Source organism: Schistocerca americana, chromosome 6 (genome assembly GCF_021461395.2).
Source record: "Schistocerca americana isolate TAMUIC-IGC-003095 chromosome 6, iqSchAmer2.1, whole genome shotgun sequence".
NCBI lineage: Eukaryota > Metazoa > Arthropoda > Insecta > Orthoptera > Acrididae > Schistocerca > Schistocerca americana.
This window is the reverse complement of record NC_060124.1, coordinates 118,342,431-118,368,138: the sequence shown is the minus strand read 5'-3', so window position 1 is coordinate 118,368,138 and position 25,708 is coordinate 118,342,431.

Sequence of the window (25,708 nt, the reverse complement as noted above, 5' to 3'; positions counted from 1 at the left end):
TTCCTGTCCACAAAAATTTCGACCTCTTCTTTCCAGACATGAAAATTTTCTGTCATGGCTATCAAGCCATGAGTTATGGAACCATTCTATCTACCGATTAATGAAGAAAAATACCTAATGTGACAAACCTAATAGCGACAAACAATTGAGAAGTATGACGTAATTAAGATATAAAATGTATTTGAGTAACAAGTATGTATAGTACCATGGTACTGTAGTAACTACAAAGTGTTGTTTTATTGGAAATGGTCCACCAACAGTAATTTAAAAAGATGTATGAATTCATGTACAAGCAGGATCTGAAGTGGTAGTGAAACCTAGTGTATGCTGTAGAGCTAACTAATTAATAATAAAAGAGATTGCTTAGTGTTATGAAAAATATGCGGATAAGTTGTAAGGATGAACTCACCTGGTGTAGCAAGGAAAGGCAGTGTAATAGAATTGAGCAGTGTTTGTGGTTGAGACGTGAAGGACACGTCCCTGAAGTATTTATAAGGTTGGAGCTGGCCATTATTTTAGTGTAGTGTGTGACAGGATACACCTACATGTATTGAGGTTATGAGTTGGAGGCGTGAATGCGACCATAGGTACCCTTATGTTAGATGAGACAGAGCAGCTCATGGTGTCCTATAGGTTTAAGGAATTTAGCATTACGCTCGTCCATAATTACTTGATGCAGTTTAGTGGTAGGTCCGAGAGAGACTACCTGTGGTTTCAGCGTCCGATCGAGTGGAAATGGATTGCCACGTGAGCAAACTAATCAGCTGCAATACATTATGAATATGAAATAAATGTGCTATCCTATGCTTTAAATGTTAATACAGTGAGTGTTAAATAAGTTCATACACTAGCAAAGTAAGTAAGTAACATAATGACAGACGTGAAACCTTATTTTAGCTCAGCATAAATACACTTCAAAGTAAGTAAGTACCTAATTGCAGATGTGGAACTGACAACAGCAGTGGACCAATAAGTGGATTTTGTAGTCAACTAACGTAGTGTGTTTTGAACACTCACAACTGTACTATTACCAAAAGTTACTCACATGTACAAAGAAGCTGAGAAAACAACCACTAATCATACTCATACTATCTCTAAGAATAAGGTAATCAAAGATGAGTCAGTTAAGTGCTTAAAATACAAATGTATTCAGGAATGTACCGAGCATTGGTTCAGCGTTCCGGCCCAGAAATAAGAAATTCAGATTAAATATGATGTATGATTGTATGCCTTAGGAGCATAAATTTTCTCCAGTACGTGACTAACGGCGTTTTGAGCCAATTGTTGACCGATTTTATGACAGTTAAGTAACCGTAAGAGTAAAATTGAGAAAAGTTCTGTTAACTTTGTTCCAGTAACATATTGGAAGAGAAAATGTATATATCCCCATTTCATTGTGACCCACCCATAGATATTAAGTGAACAGAGTCTGAGGCACTCTTTTTGTTTGTTCTACAGGACAAACCAGATAATGGCAGCCTGGTAGCTGCGTGAAAGCGTGGAGTGACTTGGACACAACTCACAGTGACCCCTCCCCTTTCCCCCATGTAATTTAGAGAGAACGTGAAGGACGCACACCATAGCAACTTCCCCTCCTCTACCCTTGTGAATGGAAGTGTAGGACGCCAGCCAAAGCGGCTACAACCACGTGTGTAAAAATTATTTGTGAACTTTTCTTTCAGGTTTAGAAAAGACTGCTAAGAGATATTCATCTGTTTATGTATCATGTTATTTTCTTTGAATTTGTGTATGTAAAAATGTATTTAATGTAGTTAAGATTTTTATAATTTTTCAATTTCTATGTGTTTGTTTGTCTAAGGCAATATGTATGCCAAAATATTTCATGACTTTGCTTTAAAATTTTGAGTAATGACATTGTTTAAAAAGGCACTGAACATGCCTACAATTTAAATAATTAATGTAGGTAATCAGTTTTCTTTAAAGTTTCTACAGGTTTATATTTCAATTTTGATTTTTCATAGGGAGTTAAACTGTACTCTTCCTTCCCTTTTTGTAATTAAATTTTTTTTCCATTCATTAAGATTCATAAACAAAAAATTTAAGTAGAGGGTGATGTAGGGAAGCAGCCTACTCACGCTGTAATAAATTCACATCAGTTTCCATTGTGTGCCAGCCAGTCTGCTGTAACTAGCTCTGACGTCATAAATGTTGCGCAATACCTTAAAAATCAAGCAATTGAACTAAAACTTTTCCAGCATGTCAGAAATAATACTAAATTAATGTGTGTTAAATTTCAGTTCGATAACTTCAGCCATTTTCGAAATTTGGACGTTTTTCTGGAAAAATCATTGGCGCAACAGAAAAGAGCTAGAGACTTCAAAATTTATATTTAGATTCATCTCTCATAATGATTTAATAAAAACAGTACTTTGGATTTCACAAATTAAGACTTCAGTGGAAATTCATGATTTTCTGGTTTTCGTCTCAAAACTGAAGGAAGCAAGATAGATTAAGTAGGTTAGTAAATAAGGCTAGGATGTTTAGATTTAAATAGGTTGGAGGTCCGCTATGATTATGAAAATGTGTAAAGTTTCTTTTTAATACCTATAAAATTATAGCGATAGCGGATCTCAACAGGGCCAGTTCAGAGCTCATCTAGTGCGTGCAGGGCAATTAAATTAATTCTCTCGCCTAAAGTATTTAACTTAGCCACGTCAAAATTTTATTATCAATACTTACCTGCGTGCTGAATGCACGTTTAAATTAAGAGCTTCTTCGGCCATCAGCCAAAGAAGCTATAAATTATTATGTAACTTGAAGTGGTGCGTTACTAGCCCAGCGGCTAGTCGGGAGAGCGGATTTAATCAGGCGTTCCCTCAGCCGTCCGCACCGCGGCTTTATATATAAGAACACTGCGCGAGGAAGCAAGGCCCCAGTTCTCTCCAGACGCTGAATGACACGCCATCTGTGTCGGTAGTCGCGTCGCATCAGTGTATCTGCTACAAACAGCCTCGGGTGCCGTATAAAGTTACTAGAGATATGCGGAACCATGAAGACATTTTATGTGAAGTACTAATTCTGGGATGATTTTCATTAACTAGCTTCAGTTTGCGTATTGTCGTATTTTTCACGTGCCGTCGCGGGACAGACATTCTACCAAATATTTTGCGTGGCGTTTGATGAAATATTTTCATCAAATTATGGCGAGCATTCTTTTTAACATTTGATTCGGACATTTATAGTTGCATCAGCGCATTAGACTCTGAACTGTTCTGTTAGTTAGGTTGTAGGGATACTTGTGTTGTTTATCAGTGAATTTCAGAATATACTCAACTATTTTGGAAAACCGTTTTTGATTAGAAATCCCGGACAATCTCCTAATTCCTCAGAGCTATAAGCTGCAGCTATAAGAACATTCTCAGGTAAAGTGGGCACTAGGATATCTATTTACTGGCTCCAAGTTTTATTAAATCACTTTCTGGGGGTCACGGAGTAAATAGAGAGCCAGCGTTGAGAACGGCAAAAGACAGCAATAACAACATTCTAAAAGCCAGAAATGTTACAACATTCAAACAAGGATATACAGCAGTTTTATTTTACAAACTTTTATCCGCCGCCCCACATATGGTGCATCGGCCGGGAAATGTTTCTACAGTAGATTTACTATTATTACAAACTTATACATCCGCCGCCCCACAACCTGATCTTGCTCCCTCAGATTCTCATCTTTTCCTTTCTCTACCGAACAACACACAACGAACTTTCTTTCCAGACAAAAATGCGCTCGAAATCTGACTTACGAGATCTTCACCTCAAAGCCACGTGATTTGTACAATCATGGAATCGAAAAGCTACCCCAGCGTTGCCAGACTGTTGTAAATAGTTGTTATGTTATCTGTTGTGTTTATTTAATTTACGGAAGAACGCTACGAACTTATGCAACAACCTAATAGTTACACAAAAGTAACCTTTATTTAGGAAAATGAGTAAATAACTTACAGAAATGTCGGTACAGCACTGAATGCAGTACTACCGACGTTGCCGCTAGGTGGAATGCAAAATGGTTCAAATGGCTCTGAGCACTATGGGACTCAACTGCTGTGGTCATAAGTCCCCTAGAACTTAGAACTACTTAAACCTAACTAACCTAAGGACAGCACACAACACCCAGCCATCACGAGGCAGAGAAAATCCCTGACCCCGCCGGGAATCGAACCCGAGAACCCGGGGGTGGGAAGCGAGAACGCTACCGCGCGACCACGAGCTGCGGGCTAGGTGGAATGCACAAATCGGTTATTCCAGTAGTCATGAAGTCGTATATCGGTGCAGAGCATGCACACTGTTGTTCATGGTTTCATAAATTCCAACCCGATACTACAGTTGAGAGGCAAATCGTGACTAAATACGCAAGCTACAGCCACGAAGACAAATCATTGCTAATTGGTGCGATAGTTTCACCGAAACAGGCTGTGTATCACTTAAGACGCCTGTTCCGGATCTGGCAGCAGTCTCTGACGCAGCAACTGAACAAAATCCGCAGTCTTACATACGTAGTCCGAGGAAATCAACATGATTTGTCAGCTTAGAATTGGATATGCCTAGCGTCAGAGTGTGGAAGGTCATTCACACTCTAGAAACTGGAACTGTTACAGGCTTTCAGAGAAAGCAACAAATAGAAATGCGCTGATTTTCATGTAGAAACGTTTAACAAAATTAAAGACTGAGGATGATTTTTCTTAATAAAATTGTGTTAAGTGACAGAGCCACCTTCCATACATGCTGTAAGACGAATATGCATAATGTTCGCTTATGGGGTGAGCAGAAACCACATCACTTAATCTAACACGTACTTCTTGCATACGTCTTTGTACACAACGACTAAAAGAGAATGACTATAGAATGGTTCTACAATTGTCGTCGTAGGGAAGCTGGACAGGGGCATATATGATTGTCGAGCACGTTAACACAGTAAACAGAAGATTTAATTTGTCTGTATTTCTCCAAATGTATGAAGACTCACTGCAAATGGTGCAGCAAGAAGCAGAGTTCATCCGTAACAATGTCAACAACGATGAATCACGAACGAGGAAGTTGAAGAATACTGGCTGGGTTTCTGCACCGGCCATCTTATATTGCGGCGGCAGCGTTTGCTAAAGGAACAAAGCTGCTGGAGGTGTGGATCAGCAGATGCGCACCGTTGGGCCCACCATACTCCGCGCGATCGTTATCGGCGTCAGACGGAAACTTGACATCCCGTTACCAACCTTGAAACGCCGAGGGGTGGTACCAGTATGTGATAGCACAGTAAGGGGCTCGCTGTAACTGAGTGAGGTGACGCAGTTGTTAGCACAGTGGACTCTCATTCGGGAGGACGACAGTTCAAACGTGCATCTGGCCATCCTAATTTCCGTAAAGCCCTTCAGGGAAATTCCGATATGGTTCCTTTGACAAAGGCCATGTCCAATTTCCTTCCCATCCTTCCCTAATCCGAGATTGTGCTCCGTCTCTAATGACCTCTTTGTCGACGGGACGTTGAACACCAACCTCCTCCACCTTCTTCTTCTCCTTTTGCGCTGTAAGCTGTAACAAGATTTACGGTTCTTTCTTTACTGCTGAGTTAACTTTAAGTGGCATATCGTACCTAGACACACTTCAACATTATTGAATGCCTCAATTACAACAGGATACGGGCACAGAATTTATGTTCCACGGCGCGGCACTTCACCGTCATCAGGAACTTGTCACATATTTCCGTAAGAATGTGCCAGCTGGGATTGGTCGTGGTGGAACAATATTCGACAACCACGATCACCTGATTTAACGCCAAAGAACTTACGTGTATAGGGTTATATTAAAGACGGAGTGTTGTTTCTCCACTTTCAGGAAACATAGCGAGCTGCAAACCGGATAATACAAACAGCTGACTAAACGTCAAGAAATGCTTCAGACCATTTGGCAGGAAATTGTTTACAAGTGCGACGTGTGCCGTGTTACAGAAAATAGCCACATTGAACACTTGTAAAGAAATCTTGAAGATGTACTGCATCAGTGCTGCATCAAACATTGCCGTGAGTTTCTTACATTTTTCACAATTAAAGGTTACATTTGTATAACTAATTTGTAAACAACATGTATAAGGCAGTTGCGGTGTCTATTTACGTTTCAATGACCACGTTTGCATTATCACTTAGTTTTCGATTGCTCACTGCCAACGTAAATTCAACTGAAGTTAACTATAGTCAAGTTCGGTTGAATTAGTCCCACGGCAGGTGTGTGCATCAAGGCTCTTTCTTGTCCCAACATTACGTCACGTACACCGCAGACACTGAAAATCCACCAACCCCTGCCTACCCACTGCAATTTGCTGACGACACGGGCTACCTAACTACCGACCATGTCCTCTAACACTCCCATGCTTCCCATGCTTCACTCCAACGCATGCTAAAATTTCAAGTAAATCCACAGAAAAGCCAAGACAGCATCTCTGATCAAATCACTCGGAGTTTCCATCGTTCAGATTACCTCATCTACATCTACAAGCAATCAGTCTACCTAAATAATTTAGGACTAATCTTGCCAGAAAACTAGAATAGAATTCAAAGTCAACATACACTACTAATAGTACTAGAAGGTCGTATTTGGGGTCTACGCCCTTCTACAATTATTGTCGTCTATCAATACATTTTCCCATCCAGATTTATTCCAACACAGCCTGGATGTTCTATAAATTCCTTTAAATCCTGGAAAAGCATGCACTCTGCTTCACCTTGCGCATCTGCCGAACTTTCTCAGTGCCCATCTATACCAATTCACCCTTGAGGCACCTTTGGACCAAATATACTAATCGTAAAACCCAGTCCCAGCATCCAGTATCCCCGCCACTAGTCACGAATACAGGTACCTACGCCACTAGATTCATATCCCTCCTTACATGCGCGGTAATTCCTTATCTCCTGCTGATAATTTAACCGAATCCTACTATCCAAATACAGAGCGCAGCGTCAAAACTGTGTCTCTTGTGCCTTTACCTTCACTTACGGCACCTAAGAGATCCATTCTTCTGTATATTATTCTTGTCAACAGCTTGAATTGGTGAGCTGTTAGGCTGACTGTGCAACAATTCTCCCTCTTATCTGCCTTTGTTGCTTTCTAGATAGGAAAGGTGATATTTTTTCGAAAGTCTGATGGTTTCAATGGTTTTAGAAATTGTGAAATTGTGTAGGCTCGTGCGCACGCCTCACAATCCAATATCTGATTTTGCAGTCTCTGTCTAACTATATCCAGCTAGAATTTTCCCATATCTCCATGTCTTTACCAAATATTCTCCTTTCCCTTGTGAATTTACAATAGTGTATTTGCTATTATTAACTGAAATTTATCCTGCCTTATTTGATCGCAAGTCTTCCAAGACTCAAACTCAGCTTCTAGTACTGATTCTCCATCGACTTACATATCAACTTACCTTTATGCACCTATCACGTCACTAAACAAGTCCTCTTCTTACAGAGATTCAGTACTCTTTTCACCTATCTGCTTTCTTCTCTGCGTTTATCAGTGGAATTCGCATTATATTCTTAATGTTGATGCAGTACGTACTATTTCACAGAACATCAAACGCGTCTCATCATTCCTCAAAACTTCAGTATCCCACTTCATTCGTTATTGATTCTTATCGACAATTTCAGCCTGCTGTACATTATTATTAAATTGCGACCCGAATCTGTATCTCCTCCTAGGCATGCCTCACAATCCAATTTATGATTTTGTGATCTTTGTCTCACCGTGATGTTACCCAGCTAAAATCTTCAACGTTAAAAAAAAAAAAGAAAGTTCAAATGTGTGTGAATTCCTAAGGGACCAAACTGTTGGGGTCATCGGTCCCTAGACTTACACACTAATTTAACTTTTACTAAGAACAACACACACACACACACACACACACACACACACACACACACACACACACACACATGCCAGAGGGAGGACTCGAAACTCGAACCTCCGGCGGGAGGGACCGCTCCGTTCGTGACAAGGCGCCTCAAACCGCGCGGCCACTCTGGGTAGCGAATCTTCCACGTCTCAGGTCTTTTCCAAGTATTCCGCCTTCTTTTGTGAGTTTTGAACATTGTATTTGCCATTATTAACTGAAATTTATTGCAGAACCCAATTAGTTTATCTCCTTTCTCAGTCCTGCCGACAAACGATATTCTCCCGTAACTAATTCTTCTATTCCTTCCATTACTAATGCGCTCAAATTGTCCACATTATCACATTATCATTTCCTTTTACATACCGAATTACCCGTTACATATCTTCATATAGTTTTTCTGTCTCTTCATCTTCTGCTTGTGACGTGGGCATGTATAAGTGGACTATATTTTTTGGCGTTGGTTTTCTATCGATTCTGATGAAAACAGCCCCATTACTGAAATATCTGCAATATCTTACTCTCTGCCCTACCTACCTAATCTTAACGAAAGCCTCCTACCGCTCTAACATATGCTACTGCTTTTGATATTCCCTGTATTCGTCTGAATGGAAAACCTTATCTTCTTTCCATTTCGCTTCACTGTTGCCGACTATATGTAGACTGAGTTTATATACATCGCTATCACATTTTCTAACGTTCCCATCACTTTCAACCTTCTGACATTCCACAGTTAGACCTATAGAATGTTATATTTTCGTTGGTTATTCAGTCTTTTTCTTATTGTTATCTCCCCTTGGCAGTTCCCTTTCGAAGGCCCGAAAAGGGGGCTAGTCCGGAATCCTTTGCGATGCAGAGAGAGCACCATCACACTTTTCATCTACGGGCCACATGTCGTGTGGATATGCATTACATAATGGCTGTTAGTTTTACAGAACTGGCAACAGCGCTAACGAAAATGACCCCTTTTTCTATATGAATACTGACATACAGAAAGAATATCATGATGAATGACTTGACATAGACACACATAAAAAACTCAAGAGTCATATTTGGCATCTAAAATACTTATTGCTGTGTAGCGAGCAAATTTTCCGCCACAGAAACTAAAACTTGACCTTGTAAGCCTTTCCTGCGTTATGTCTTCTACATAAAACATATGCAGTGAGCATGCTGGCACTCGATTATAATTCAGAATACTTTTTTATGAGGAAACTGATAACACAGAATTTCCATAGAAGATTGATTACGCAGCTGGAAATTGTTTGGCCTCAGCATAACAGGTGAACTTCTTCCATGATGAAATGAAACAGTATGTTTACAGAAACCTCTTCAAGTCTCAAACAGCTATGATTTATATAAGTAGACTGAAGCGACGAATGAAAATTTTTGCCAAGGCTGGGATTCGAACCTGCGTCTCCTGCTTGCTACGCACATTTAATAACCGCTATACCACCATGGCACATTGGGTTGGCACTCTAGCACGCCTTCCCTCCTCAATCCAAATTCCCATCCACGACTCAGCCCTCTTGGTATCCCCCTAAAATCGAACAGCTCCGCAGACGCTCTTCAAGTGTATTGTAATAGCACCTCAGCGTCGAACACAATGGAAGATCTAGCCTGAAACCCAGGCATAGGTGCTTTAATCAAATGTAACTATATGGTTCCAGAGACTTTTTCAACTCTCAAACACCTATGATGTACATATGGAGACTGAAGCAACGAATGAAAATTTGTACTAATGTTTGGAGTCGAACCGAGGTCTCCTGATCACTAGGGGATGCACTAAGCACTATATCATCCTGGCCACAGTGGCTTTGCACAACTTCATCGACAGCTCTAGCACGCCTTCTCTCCCCTATCTAAATTCCCAGCCACACCTCAGCCTACTTGAGTAGTTGTGCAAAGCCACTGGGTAAGGGTGGCGTAGTGGTTAGTGCAGGAGACCTGGGTTTGGATCCCAAGAGTAAGCAGGAGAACTGGGTTTTTCATTTGTCGCTTCACTCTGCATATACACTGATCAGCCAGAATATTATGACCACCGACCTATTATTGATATAAACCCGCCCAGCCGATAGCAGCGTCACTTTTCGGGGAATGACTGCTAATGACACACACACACACACACGGTGCACACAGTATCAGTGAGCGTGCTGTCCGTGTGTAGAATGGGGAAGGCGCGGTCTGTCTGAGTTTGACCGAGGGCAGATTGTGATGTTCCAGAGGCTCGGCAAGAGCATGTTGGAAACTGCACGACCTGTTGAGTGTTCGAGGAGTGCTGTGGTGAGCGTCTTCAACACGTGGCGAAACCAAGGTGAAACCACGACCAGACGTATTGGGAGAGGGCGGCCATCCCTCATTACAAATGTCGAACGTCGTAGGCTGGACCGACTGATAAAACAGGATAGGTGGCGAACTGTGGCGTATCTAGCTCTGAATTTAATGCTGGCCACAGTAAAAGTGTGTCTGCAAACACAGCGCACCGAACACTCCTAACGATGGGCCTCCACAGCCGACGACTTACGCATGTGCCAATGCTAGCACCACAACATCGGCAACTACAACTGAAATGGGCACGTGACCATTGGCACTGGAAGTTGGCGCAGTGGCAGAGTGTTGCGTGGTCTGATGAATTCCGACGCCTTCTTCATGGGAGTGCACAAACCCATCGTCTCCCAGGGGGCAGAGCTCATCGCCTCCCTCCCCGGAATTTACGGGAATTAAGTGACTTTTGCGTCCAGATGTGGTGCCAACTCCCTCCATCGACCTACCAAAGCTTCCATGCCATCACGCGTCGCAGCTGGTGGACATACCGGCTGTTACATAGGTGGTCCTAATGTTCTGGCTGATCGGTGTATACATACTCCATAACAGTCCAGTATCTGGATTGGATCAAATATTAGAATAAAAACATCCCCCAGGCTGTGGCTAAGCCATGTCTCCGCAGTATTATTTCTTTCAGGAGTGCTAGTTCTGCAAGGTTCGCAGGAGAGCTTCTGTAAAGTTTGGAAGGTAGGAGACGAGATACTGGCAGAAGTAAAGCTGTGAGTAGCGGGCGTGAGTCGTGCTTCGGTAGCTCAGATGGTAGAGCACTTACCCGCGAAAGACAAAGGTCCCGAGTTCGAGTCTCGGTCGGGCACACAGTTTTAATCTGCCAGGAAGTTTCATATCAGCGCACACTCCGCTGCAGAGTGAGAATCTCAGTCAAGTATTAGAGTAGTTGGTGTCTTCCTCTCATGTGTCTTCCAGGTAGGCTCAGTTATTCATCTCCTTCCTAAAAAGTTTTTAGTTTTCGTTTTACGCGCAACACATTAAAAGAAGAGTACGACCACTGGTTACAAAACATATCTAAAGTAAATGGTTCACTAGATAATTCCTCAATAATCAATCGTTCCGCAGAAATCACATTCCTCTTAATAACTTTACCCCAAACGAATAATAACACACATATCAGAATCCATGGCACTAGGACATGCTGAGTTGTTTTTTCAATCATTAGCGTTGTTCAACATAGGTTCAGATAATCTTAATATCGTTGTGCACATCATATGTTTCTCAATATATCAAATTAATTGGCTATTCATTTATTAACTTTTCAACTATATTTCCGCAACAATGACAAGAATTTCTACTCCCAGAATCCGCAAAGAATGCCTTTCACTGTATTAAACCCATTACAATACCCACGCCATCTCACTACACCTAATTACATACCCGCTCTTGCTCCCATGGTATCAGCTATGGGATGAACATTCGATCAGTCCACATAATGTACTATAGTTTGACACAAATACATCCATTTCCTTTGTATTTTAAAGAGCCTAACAGTTAGAACAAAATACAGGCAAGACTCTATCCCATCATCAACAGCGATGACACAGGAAAGTTCTGCTCCACCTGCTAGGAACTACTCACAGACCAATAATTACTGCAGTCTCTGACAAAATCACCTGATCTGCTGTGGACAAAGAATTCATGAAACACACAATTATAAAAAAATACATCATACAAAATCGGAAACAATAGAAATCTCAGCAAGATGGCACTAACTTGCTCCTTTAGTTTCTAAGCATGCACTCTGTGAACCAGTGGACAAGATACACCAGTTAACTGTTTGCATTGGTAGTTCTATTCGTGTCTCTGGGAAACATCTGTCAAAAATGGTTCAAATGGCTCTGAGCACTATGGGACTTAACATCTGAGGTTATCAGTCCCCTAGACTTAGAACTACTGAAACATAACTAGCATAAGGACATCACACACATCCATGCCCGAGGCGAGATTCGAACCTGCGACCGTAGCAGCAGCGCGGTTCCGTACTGAAGCGCCTAGAACCGCTCGGCCACAACGGCCGGCAAACATCTGTCATTAGGTCAAATTATTTCCTGAGTTATCCTTCATTCGTAAAACTACTTGACACGTTTCAGAACACATCAATGAAATAACCTTATAGTATCATACAAATTTACAGATACAGTGGATAAATACTGAATAGTCAGTACAAAATAAACCTTAAACGCAACCATAATCACCTCTCCCATACTTCACCCCATGTGGCCGAGCGGTTCTAGGCGCTTCAGTTTGGAACCGCGAGACCGCTACGGTCGCAGGTTCGAATCCTGCCTCGGGCATGGATGTGTGTGATGTCCTTAGGTTAGTTAGGTTTAAGTAGTTCTAAGTTCTAGGGGACTGATGACCTCAGAAGTTGAGTCCCATAGTGCTCAGAGCCGTAAGAACTTCACCCCATTATCCACTCACTGGAGTGGTACTATTTTCCTCATTCTAAATTAGATTGTACCTGTGACCTTCAACCATTTCTCTTGTTAACTACTTTTCTCTAGTATTTCTCTTCCTTCTGTTTCCACAAAAGCCTTCACATCGAGTTGGCTTGGAGAGAACATAATTTTGTGTTACAAAGTATTTGCAAAATCTCAGCCGCCTGAAAATATAAATTTGGTCTTCTTAGACAGTGCTTATACTGTATTTCATTCAGATTTTCTGAAAGGTAATATTTGATTAAACGTCTCCTCTTTCGGTCATGAATATTACCACTTAAGGAACCAGAAATTTGCACGTAGTGCTGCATTCAATTTGTCACAAAAAACCACTGTTAATATATTTTTACTCTGTAACGGACCGAGCGAGGTAGCGCATCGGCTAGCGCAATGGACTCGATTAGGAAGGACGACGGTTCAAACCCGCGTCCGGCCATGTTCATTTAGTTTTTCCGTGATTTCCCTAAATCGCTCCAGGGAAATGCCGGGATGGTTCCTTTGAAAGGGCACAGCCGACTTCCTTCCCCGTCCTTCCCTAATGCAATGAGATCGATGACCTCACTGTCTCGTCTCCTTCGCCAAAAAACAACCCAAGCCAACTCTATAACTTCTTGTCAGAATTACGAAATAATATTTCACTGAAATTTTTTTCTCTCAATGACGGCCATTATATCGTCAAAATTTAACATTATTGTAATTAAGAGAAAAAAGTTTTTATCTCGCTTTAATCTTATAAAACCAAGTTGGCCTTATTTTATGGCCTTTTCGTATCCGGTTATCCAAGTAAAACAGCTAGGAACGCCAAACTCTTTTCAGTGTCAACGGCACCATCTGCTTTTCACGTCCCAGAGTCTGACGTTCTGTGTGGGTGGCAAGCAGAAATCCTCTTAACAGTGCGCTCTGTCGAACACCTGTGCCAGGCGTCTTGTGAGAACAAAGGAACCCCGAAGTTCGGCGCTCGCCAGCTGCGTGCCGCCAGTAACCGCGTGGTGCAGCGCTCTCATTCAGTATCATCAGCAGCATAGGCGTTGTTTGTCATTCTTCAGCGACATTATTCGATGATTGTCATTTATTTATTTTCTTACGTCTCTCTTATGTTGACAGAAGGAAGTTTATGAATGATACCATGCTCAAGTATTGTCGGTTGATTAGAGGTGTCCTGTAAGTCCTGCACGGAACGTGACAATAAAAATTTGATAGGGGCTAGTTTTGTAGCATCTGCATGTAACTGTTCTGATGTAACCAGTAATTTCTCGCATTTTATATGAGATGAATTGAAAAAAGATATGGTAATTGAGACCATAAACGTCAACTCAGACACCCCTTTTCTGCCGTCTCTCTGGTAGCTTCTTGCTAGTTAAAAAATAAATTCTGTTGTAGTAAAATAGGAGACCCTCATGAAATGACTGTGTGCTGAAATGGCCTTAACTGCCTCGTGTATTGGTCAAGTGTATGCGTGTGCTACCTACCTATCTAAAAGTGTTCATCGAACATGGATACATCTTAACGATTCGCTAAATCTCAGGTCCACTGGATTGTAATCACAAGATATATCTGGCATCAGATGTGGGTTTAAAGTAAGGAAATTTATTCTCTCTAGAAACAAAAAGAATTCCTGAAAGGAAAGTATCTGTGATACCTTCAATTGAGCTGTACCTAACGATTTCTCTCTCCTATTTATCAATTAAATACTAACGAAAAAAAAAACACAACAAGAAGGAGTTGGGCGACTTCGTGTATATTCATCTGAAACATGGTTATTCAAATTTCGCGCCAGTCTCATAGAGAAAGGCGATAGCACTATGCTACTATGAGGTTGCAAAGTTTGCTTTAAATACACGCTGTAACGGACGTGAACGTTACGTACCTTTGAGACTAGACGTGGTGAGCTGATGTTAGTCAAGAATGCCTCTAAGGCAGCAAAGGTATCCTAATCAGCACCTCACTGTGTTTCAACGTGGTCGTGTAATAGGGCCACGAAAAGCTGGATGTTCCTCCTGCGAAATTACAGAAACGATTGGCGGGAATGTAGCCATCGTATATGTTTGCTAGTAGAGGTGTTCACGGTAATGTACGGTCGCAAGGAGATCGGGCTCTGGGCAGCCACGTGGCACTACCGTGGCTCTTGTGCATCTGCAGCAGTAATTTGAGCAGCAGTTGGCACCAAAGGGATACAATGAACTGTTAAGCCAGCCAGACGCCCTGTAGTGTGCATTCCACTGTCCTCAAGCCACTACCATTCGCGACTTCTGTGGCGTCAAGCGAGAGCTCGTCGGAGGGCAGGGTAAGGTCTGTTGTGTTTTCTGATGAAAGCTGATTATGCTTCGGTGCCAGTGATGGTCATATGTTGGTCAGAAGGAGGCCAGTTGAGGGCCTGCAACCAATCTGTCTGCGTGATAGACACACTGTACCGACAACTGGAGTTATGATCTGGGGTGCGATTTTGTATGACAGCAGGAGAACTTTCGTGGCTATCCCAGACACCGTGGTTACAAATTTACACGTCAGTCTAGTGATTCGACCTGCTGTGCTACCATTCGTGTGCACCATTCCAGGGGGTGTTTTCCAGCGGGATACCACTCGCCCACATACCGATGTATTAACCAAACGTGCTCTACGGGAGGTCGACATGTTGCCTTGGCCTGCTAGAACGCCAGATCTATCTCCAATGGAGCACGTATGGGTCATCATTGGACAACAACTCCAGCACCATCCACAAACAGCATTAAACGTCCCTGTATTGACCGATGAAGTGGAACCAGGCATGGAACTCCATTCCACAAAGTGACATGCGGCACCTCTACTACGCAGTACATACTCGTTTGCATGGTTGCATTCAAACATTCTGTCGGTTACACAGGTTATTAATATTTGGGCACGGTGAATGATAATAGCCAAACAGTTGCTGAATAAAGATTTATTGAAATCCTTGACCACGGTTTCGGTATATCTAAATATACCTTCATCAGAAACAAAAATACACTAAAATCACATCCTGCAGTGGAGATGCATAAAACAGTCGTGCCAAAGGCGTCGTCCGTAGTTAAAATTAAACTATCACCTCCATCTGTACGGCATAATTATAAAGAGATGGTCCATGCGAACACGACATATTATCATAAGCATCTCCGCTGCAGAATGTGATTTTAATGTATTTTTGCTTGTGATGAAGGTATATTTAGATATACCGAAACCGTGGTCAAGGATTTCAAGAAATCTTTATTCTGCAACTGTTTGGCTGTTATCATTTACCGTGAAGATTTTCGTCAGTTGCTGCTTCAGCCAAGTTTAAAATTTTTATGTCGGCATTTCACATTTGCTATAGCTTATGTCGCGCTTAGGTAGACCTTTGCTCTCGCAATGTTAATCGCGTAAATATGTTATCTAGACAAATGTATTCCAGAAATTTCATTACTCTACATTAATTATTTTTTGGTGCTGAGAATTTTTTCCGTCAGTGTAGAAAAATACATTACAACTAATGTATCTGCGATGTTATTCGCGTAAATATGTTACCTAGAAATTTCATTACTCTACATTAATTATTTTTTGGTGCTGAGAATTTTTCCATCAGTGTGGAAAAATACATTACAACTGATGTAACTGCAGATGTGCTCGCCACAAATGATAAACGTATTACTTTCATGGGCTGCATTAAATTTAAATATAAATCTCAATGTGTAAGTGATTATTCATAGATAACTGCTATAGTCATATACGGAATGCCCGCAGATGCGGAGCTCAGCTAACTACGCCTACATTTAGCAAATTTACATTACTCGCAATTAGTGGCACCGATTGTTCGTGTATACAATTTAGTTTTCAATCTTTCATGGAGACACGAGAACCTGCTGAACGTTCATACCATGACAGAATTGGTTATTAATATAGAGATTCTTGATCTACAGATGGGTGATTGAACTATGATCTTCATAAAAATTTCAGACGTACCAGGGTGGGATCTGCAATACAAATTCATTAAACTAATTGTATTGCATTGAATCTAGGGTCAACCGGGAGCAAATTGGTTCACAATCCAATGGACGAGAGTTGTCAACTGTGTATCGTTGTTGTTATCGGAGCTACAAGAAATGCCAAACATCCTTAAAGCTTCTTGCAGAAGTCAAGTACTTGTTGACGGAAGACTTGAGGACGTAGGGGTGGGGAGGGGGACTCCAGACTCCCCCTACCACCTAGGTGAAATTGCATACAATGTAGTTGCCGTGCAGTGAAATTGAAAGATATTTCGTTTTTCGTCTTACGACAAAACAGGAATACGCACTAACTGTAGTTAGCGAGGTCATCGATAGATTTAAATTATCGATTCCTCGATGTATCGTTAGCACTATCAGCTATCGCTCCATTCTCACTTTAGCCAAGACCAGCTACTGCACATTGTTGACCTTACTTGAGCTCATTTGTTGTTTTAATAATCAGTTCACTTCTTACTTGCAGCTGAGTGCTGTTGTGTAGCTTCCAATTACAGCTAATTTTGTAAGAAGAAAGAAAAGGAAAAGAAATTTTAATTCGTCCACTAGCTTTATAGTAAATTAAAAATATGTAAGGGCTACCATACTAGCCTAATTATCTATCTGTAGCAATTTTTATGTTAACTCTGGATTCATTATTTGGAGATTGGTAGATCCTTGGGGTTGCGGTAAACATTACTACAAATAACATTAAATGAAAACCAGTGCATAAAAATATCCGTGGATTTGCCTGTGTCACTCAAATAAGCAAAAATATCCCAGTGCATAAAAATATCCATGGATTTGCCTGTGTCACTCAAATAAGCAAAAATATCGCCGAAACAACGATAGTCGCATTTATTTTAAAAATTTGCTGAAAATTCTATCACTAGTAACCCAAATGGAAAAATAGCGCCAATGTGGTCACCAGGGCAGTATTCAGTTATGAAAACTAGTTGCGATATGGAACGACAAAGCGGGGTTTGTGGTGACAGGAAAGGGTATGTGATGACAGCAGATTCTACAGTTCGTTCGTTTCTAAACTATTATTTTAACCGTTTGCCTGAATTCCTCCGAGCCGACTGTGCTCTGCATCCCCATCCTCGCCCCTCCCCCTTTCCCCTCCTCTACCATCCATAATCTACACTCACTGAAAAAAACTGTCAACATGAAAAAATAATTAATGAAGAGTAATGAAACGTTGGGGATATATTTATTTATGTAACATATTTAAGTGATTAACGTTGCAAGACACGGGTTATCGTAAGCACGAGATAAGCCATTGCATATGTGGAATGCTGGAACAGTAACAACCGGTGTAATCTCCAGAATCGTGTTGTACAGGTGCCGAAAGTCAGTATCGGGGATGGAGTTCGATGCCTTTTGCACTTGGTCAGTCAGTACATGGACGGTTAATCTGAGGTTGGAGTTAGCGTTCGATGATGTCCTATGTCTACTCGACTGAAGGCAGATATGGTGTTCGATCAGTCCAAGGCAACATATCGACAATATGTAGAGCATGTTGCGTTAAAACAGCGGAATGTGAGCGAGCGTTATCCTGTTGAAAACACCCCCTGGAATCTTGTTCATGAATGGCAGCACATAGGTGGAATCACCAGACTGACGCACAAATTTGCAGTCAGGGTGTGTGGCATTACCATGGTAATGCCCCTGGTGTCAAACGAAGTCGCACCCCAGACCATATCTCGAGGTGTAGTTCCAGAGTGTCTGTAACGTAGACAGGCCGGTCACAGGCCCTCAACCAACTGGCCTCCTTGTAATCAACATATATCCATCACTGGCACCTAGCAGAACCAGCTTTAATCAGAAAACATAACAGACCTCCACCCTTCCCTCCAAGGAGCTCTCGCTTGATACCACTGAAGTAGGAAATGGCAGAGGTTTTGGGTCACTCAAATGCACGCTATGGGACGTATGTCGCGGAGCTATCCTTGAAGTAACCGATTTGTAACAGTTCATTGTGTCACAGTGGTGCCAACTGCTGCTCAAATTACTGCTGCAGATGCAGTATGATGCGCCAGAGCCTTCCGCCGAGCACGATGGCCTTCCCTGTCGATAGTACCACGTGATCGTACAGAGACCGATCTTATTTTCTCGTGCCAGCAGTCATGTGCAGTGGCTACATTCCTGCCAAGTCTCCCTGGAGTCTCGCTGAAGGAACATCCAGTATCTCTTAGTCCTAATACACGACCTCGTCGAAACTCAGTGAGATGGTGATAATGACGTCTTTGTCGCCTTAAAGTTATTGTTGACTAACATCAACTCACCACGTCCAATCTCAAAGGTAACTAACGCACACGACCGTTAACGCAGTTTATTGCAACCCTATTTTCATCCACATATTGCCGCTACTAGCACCATTCTAATTAGACCGGCACGAAATTTGAGTAGACGTTATATTCCAGACACAAACACGTCTACCAACTTTTGTTCATGTCACCCAACTCCTTCTAGGTGTTTCGACTTTTTTTTTCGCAGCGTATTTACTCTATTGTAACACTATAATAACTCAAGCGTTTTTAGATATTCTATGATTACCTTCAAGCTCTAATGTTTGTAAGTTATGGTAACAATTATAGAAAAAAATCATTTTTTCTTTACTCCTGTAACAGTACTTATAGTGATTGGGGGAATAGTTATTTACCTCTGGGAGCAGACAGTGTTTAATTTTAATGTTGGTTTGCATGATATTTCGACAATATGCATAGTTCAGTGATATTTACATTGGAAGGCAGCTAGCGATCGTCATTTTGTACTATGGCTCTATGGAACATCTGAGGTCATCAATCCCCTAGACTTACAACTACTTAAACCTAACTAACCTAAGGACATGACACACACCCATGTCCAAGGCAGCATTCGAACCTGCGACGGTAGCAACAGCGAGGTTCCAGACTGAAACGCCTAGAACCGCTCGGCCACAGCGGCCGGCTTTTTGTACTATATATCTGTACTTAATTAGGGCTCACTTGTGAAACCACAGCTGTCATGTATTCAAGTTTTACTGCAAGAAAGGTGTTATACTATGAAATGTCTTATTCGTAATCTCCTTGGAACAATGAATCCAGGCGTCATAGTCCTACTGCATTTGTAAATGGACGACATATAAGCGATAACGTGTGTTGTACATCACAGAGGGGTTTATTAGCATCGAAGACTGTGTAACCATATTATAGTAACTAAAACCAAACTCATTCGTGACGTCTCTTACATTAAAAGTCTAGTTAAAATCAAGGCGTGAATAAATGTTAAGATCTAAAAACAGTAGCTCATAGTATTTGTGCATGCTGTTTTGTTTTATAAATAAATTTTATTGCTATATTTCCAAGTTGACTGTTGAAATAATAATTTAAAACGATAGTTTTGATCACTCGAGTAAACTGAAGAATTTTAATGATATGGAAGTTACTTGTGAATGAATTGAGGAACTAGGGATGGTTTGGTGTGCTGAAGGAATTCTGACTTGATTTCAGATAAGCCGGAAATTTAAATACAAGAGGAGAATGATAGCTATGTTCAAAAGATGTTTGAACCCATAAAGTTACAAATTATTCGTCCTAAGCTTACGATTTTTCTGCTCTGCGATAGTGAGCATTTTATTATAAGACTGAGTTATGTTTTGTTAGCATATAGGCAGTACATTATATTCTTTTAATTCGTTTGGCAGTAAATTGAAGTTACTCTTAAATAAAGAAATATTTAATTGTGCCTCTGGTTACTTCTCATATATGTATACTGCTGGGAATATATGATATACTGTTGAGATCATGTGTTATAATTACTTAAGAAAAGTTTTTTCTTGCCTAAAAAAACATTAGCCTTTTTAAGGTCCTCTTTAACAAATCGACCCCCTCCTTTTGGCAAAATCCTGGCTGCATCCTTAGATGAATGAACCGTATGGAATGCTCCAACTCATTAATCCAACGATGACACGGGGATGTCTTCTTACAGGAGAGAGAGGCTGCAATGTATCGATTGCTCAGCGTGATTGGCAAGATTTCCCCTGCAATGCGTAAGAGTCCTGTCCCTCTCATTAATCAAATTTGGGGAGATGGATGGTCGTGAACAGTCTCGTTTGCATTATCGGCAAAATCCGTTGTGCGTTTGTGGCAACTTGTGGAAATAATTCTGTGTGCTGTATGCCATGAGCACACTCTACCTCTCTCTGATCAGCTCTATGCAGAACTGTACAGTACTTAGGTCCTCAAAGTTTAACCAAGGCAGTACGTCCATAGTTAAATAACGAGACTGGTCTCATTCATAGTATCATTATCATGATACTATGACCATTCAGCATACTATGCTAGGTAGAGGATTCCTCTACATTTTTTTTATTCATTACTGTCTTTACAAGTACGAGTAGGTGTTGTTCTTGTCTGCTTTGTAAAGTTATATACGCAGCTTCCTTTATGTTGCAATCTTTGTTAGTTCAACAAAGAACTGCTGTCTGTTCGCCTGGTATATGTTCCACATACAGCCACTTCATTTACACTGCGCCCATAATTACTCCAGTCTGTTCACCCACAGATTTCTCTGTTTTCCTCTGTCACTCAGTACTTCCTAACATACGTCTTTCCATTTCTCTCACACCAGTCCCAAGTTAATAAAGTGTTTTTGAATTAATAAAACCTATGTTTCTTAGCCATAAATCAAAGCAGATAAAATACTGTATAAGTTTTCCCTTCGGACGCATCGGAAGCGTGGTTTAGAAATCCATGTTGAGTTTATCAGGGGCAATCCAAGCATCTATTAGTCTTCGGTTTATCTCTTTTGCTGATCACACGGTCATCTTCAACTACATTAAATACAAAACAGCAACTGATTATCTTCAACTACATTAAATACAAAAAAGGCAACTGATTCTATGACTTCGTTGTTAGTACGTAGTATTTTTTTTCTATATGTCTGTTATACATTATGTGTAATCATAAAGCATCGACTGCACAGCGACTAAGTGAGCGCCGCGAAACGGCATCAGCAAGGCGCTGACCCTCATACCAGATGTAAAGAGCTGGCAGTGTCACACCTCCAGAAAGACAGAGTTCAGCGTCCCCTGTCAGCGGATTTAACCAGCCGCCCATCATTGGTCGGCCTCAGTTCGGTCGCAGACTTCGAGAGCAACAGTACCGACTAATAGGAAGACATTACTTAGCCTGCGTTCTACGAGAGGTAATAGAGTGTGAAAAATAATTGCATTTAGGACACACAGGAAGCATCCTCATGACGACAAGCTGACTTAGGTTTCTTTCCTTTTTAGAAATAAAGTGTTCCGTTAATCTGCAAGTGTTGTGTACAGATCATTTTAGATTCCTGGCACCGGCCATCGCACATCTCTTCGTTCTCGTTTTTTTTATCAGTGCAGATAGTTCCCAGTAGCCAATACAACATCTGGCGACGAGGATTCCAGAACCAACGCTGCCTTCGCTCTTCGCCGCTCCACCACAGCGCGTCACTAATATTTCTCTCTTTTCTGTCAGCAGAGCATTGCTACTAATTGTGTACTCTCTTGCACACAACCCGCAACGATTACACTATTTGTGTATTTGAATTGTTTCTAATTATATTGTTGCGGTGCTCCTTTCATTAAAATGGCCCCTAAGCTGCTTCCTACATCACTTGCCTCTATGCCTCAGTCGCTGTTGGCTTTGGTCTAATGCAGTTTATTCACTTTCAGAACCACCAAATGTCGCAGTACATGACGGCAGTCCAGCAGCTCATTAATGCACAAGCCGCTGCTTCATCAACTGCGACACAACAGCCAGCCAGGTCCACGGCACCGCCTCCGTGCGTTCTAACGTTCTGGGCGTTCAATGAACAACAAGAGGAGTGCAACGAGTATTGCGCACAGTTCGACGCTTATTGTGGTACACATCAAGTGTAAGGTACTGTGAAACCTTTCTTATTTCTTGACAATGACCGCCACAGAACTTTCCCACCTCGCTCAGAAGTTATTCCCGACTAGTAGGCAGGAGTTAAATGGTTCAAATGGCTCTGAGCACTATGGGACTTAACATCTGAGGTCATCAGTCCCCTGGAACTTAGAACTACTTAAACCTAACTAACCTAAGGATATCACGTCAGGGGATTTACACGACAGTGTCGTTTTAAATGTAGCTGTGGACAGTACTTCAGTGACACAGTGATTCATGATGCAATTGTGTACGATGTGCCACACAGTAGGATTCGTGAACAAATACTCAAACATTCTGATCCTACTTTGAAACAAGTGTTGCAGGTTATTGAACATCAGAAGTCATACGATAGTGCCGTGGAAAATTTTGAGGTAGCTCATTTATGCAGTGGAGCGCAAAGTGACAAACAAATACGGCCTTGCGACCGACCACCAAGCGCAAACATACCACCGCGCCGTGGACAGAGTAAACAAGTGTCGGCGCATGCGTTTGCGGTGAAATCATGTCCCCGCTGCTTTCCCGCGCCGAAAAGACAACATTGCCCTTCGCGGAACGCAACTTTCTTTGCCTGTGGAAAGCCAGGTCATGTGCAGTCTGTGTACTTGCAACGGAAAAAGAACTCTACCCACGTTCGCTCTCATAAGCGCGAAGCACCTTCTCAGTGAACATAGTTTTTCTTTTCTTTTTTTTTTTTCTAAACCGGCTGCCGGTACTAGTAATAATCAAATTCAGGATGTACCTTCACCCCGCCCAAGTGCTGTGGAACGACAGTCAAATAAATAATTTGTGAACTTAGTTACTGCCGGATGCTGTGTGAGATTTCAGTTAGATACTGACGCTTCCGTTACATCGCTTAATAGTGCTACTTATGGTCACTTGGGTCCTGCAATGTAGACAAGATATTGCAAAAAAAAAAAAAAAAAAAAAAAAAAACCGGCTCTGAGCCTTACGGGACTTAACATCTGAGGTCATCAGTCCCCTAGTCCCCTAGAACTTAGAACTACTTAAACCTAACTAACCTAAGGACATCACACACATCCATGCCCGAGGCAGGATTCGAACCAAGATCTTGCATACAACTTACTACGGTCAGGACATTACAGTGCTTGGTACATGTAGTTTGCCTGCCACATTCTAGTCTCACACCAGTGACATTTGCAACTTCGCGTTCGCGAGACTGTGAAAATATTTTTGGGTTAGACTCATTCGATTTGTTTGGTGTTCGTATTCAGGACAATCTACTTTCTGTTTCTGCTTTCAACCCAAAAGACGGGGTTCCTCATTTGATTGACGAGTTTTCTGATTTATTTTCTGAAGGTCTTCGGAAGAGCAGATAATTTTATGGCGCACGTGAGAAATTTTGGAAATTTGTGGTAAGGTCTTATGGGACCAAACTGCTAAAGTCATCGGTCCCTAAGCTTACACACTATTTAATCAAGCTTAAACTAACTTAGCTAAGGACGACACACACACACCCATGCCCGAGGGAGGACTCGAACCTCCGACGGGGGGAGCCGCGCGGACCGTGAGAAGACGCCTCATAGCGCGCGGCTACCCCGCGCGGCTACGCGAGAATGAAGGACAGTATACAACCTAAGTCTTTTCGGGCATACCCATCCCTTATGCACTTAAAGACAAAATATCAAGTGAACTTAAGAAATGGAAAGAGAATGGTATTATTGCTCCTATCCAGGACAGCCACTGGACGTCTCTCGTAGTAATCTTACCAAAACCTTCTGGCATCAGTTGTCTCGCCCTGATGAATTAATGGGCAGGCTTGATGCGGGCCACTAATTTTCAAAAATTGCCTTACGCGATGCTTATTTTCAAATTCCGCTAGATGAGGAGACTCAGAGGGTGTTCGTAATCAACACTCATTTAGGGTTGTTCAAATTTTTTGCACTTACCCTTTGGCAGCCCTTTCGCGCCTGCGTATTCCAACGCTACTTAGAAAAGTTTACTACAAATGTTCCATTCTGTTCATATTACTTGGATAATACTGTGCTACCAGGACATACAACGGCGGAACATGTCAGTAACCTTCATAAGCTTTTTCAAGTACTTTGAGTTGCAGGTATGAAGTGACGCTTGGACAAAAGTGCCTTCTTTTCAGACTTAAATTCAGTACTTACTCCATATTCTAAATATCCGGGGTGTTCATCCCCTTCACTCACATTTCTGTCCATACGGGACCTCCCTAACCCCGTGGAACGTGACGGAATTGCAGTCAATTCTCGGGAAGTTGACATATGTGGTTTATACCAAAGGCAGACCAGATCATGGCCCCGTTGCATCGTTTGCACGGAAGAAGGTGCCTTTTGTTAGGAACAAATAGAGTCAGAATTCATTCCAGAAACTTAAAAATGTCTTGTTGAGAGACATACGCCTTGCTCATTTCGATCCCACTAAGCCTGTGGTTTTGGCAGTGGACGTTTCTTCGTATGGAACTGTAGCTGCGCTCTCGTTCAGATTTGGTTCACAGTGTTGTGTTGGCATAAGAGCCAACACCGTGTTACTAGTGGAGGCCGAAATGCACGCGTTTTATCTCACGCAGGCTGGCGTGAGGAGGGATGGACTATACTGACGTGAGGTCTGGAACATGACAAGGAATTAGAATTCAGGAAGCGGACGTAATTAGTTTGATACTTAACTTTAATCCATTAATGATGAACGTCGCTCTTGACGGTACATGATTCACAATATTATCTGTTCAGAATACATTCATAGTAACTGAATATGGCGCCCTGCTAGGTCGCAGCAAATGACGCAGCCGACGGATATGCCAAACTGTCGTCTCTGCAAATGAGAGCGTCTGTATACAGTGAACCATCGCTAGCAAAGTCGGCCGTACAACTGGGACGAGTGCTAGGGAGTCTCTCTAGACTAGACCTGCCGTGTGGCGGCGCTCGGTCTGCAATCACTGATAGTGGCGACAAGCGGGTCCAATGTATACTAACGGACCGCGGCCGATTTAAAGGCTACCACCTAGCAAGTGTGGTGTCTGGCGGTGACACCACACACAGATGAGGTCAATTGCTTTTGCTTCCAAGTTACGGACCAATACTCTATGTAACTATTCCCAAATCGAGAAGGAAGCGCCCGCTATTACTTATGGCTTTACAAAGTTTTGCCATTATCTATTTG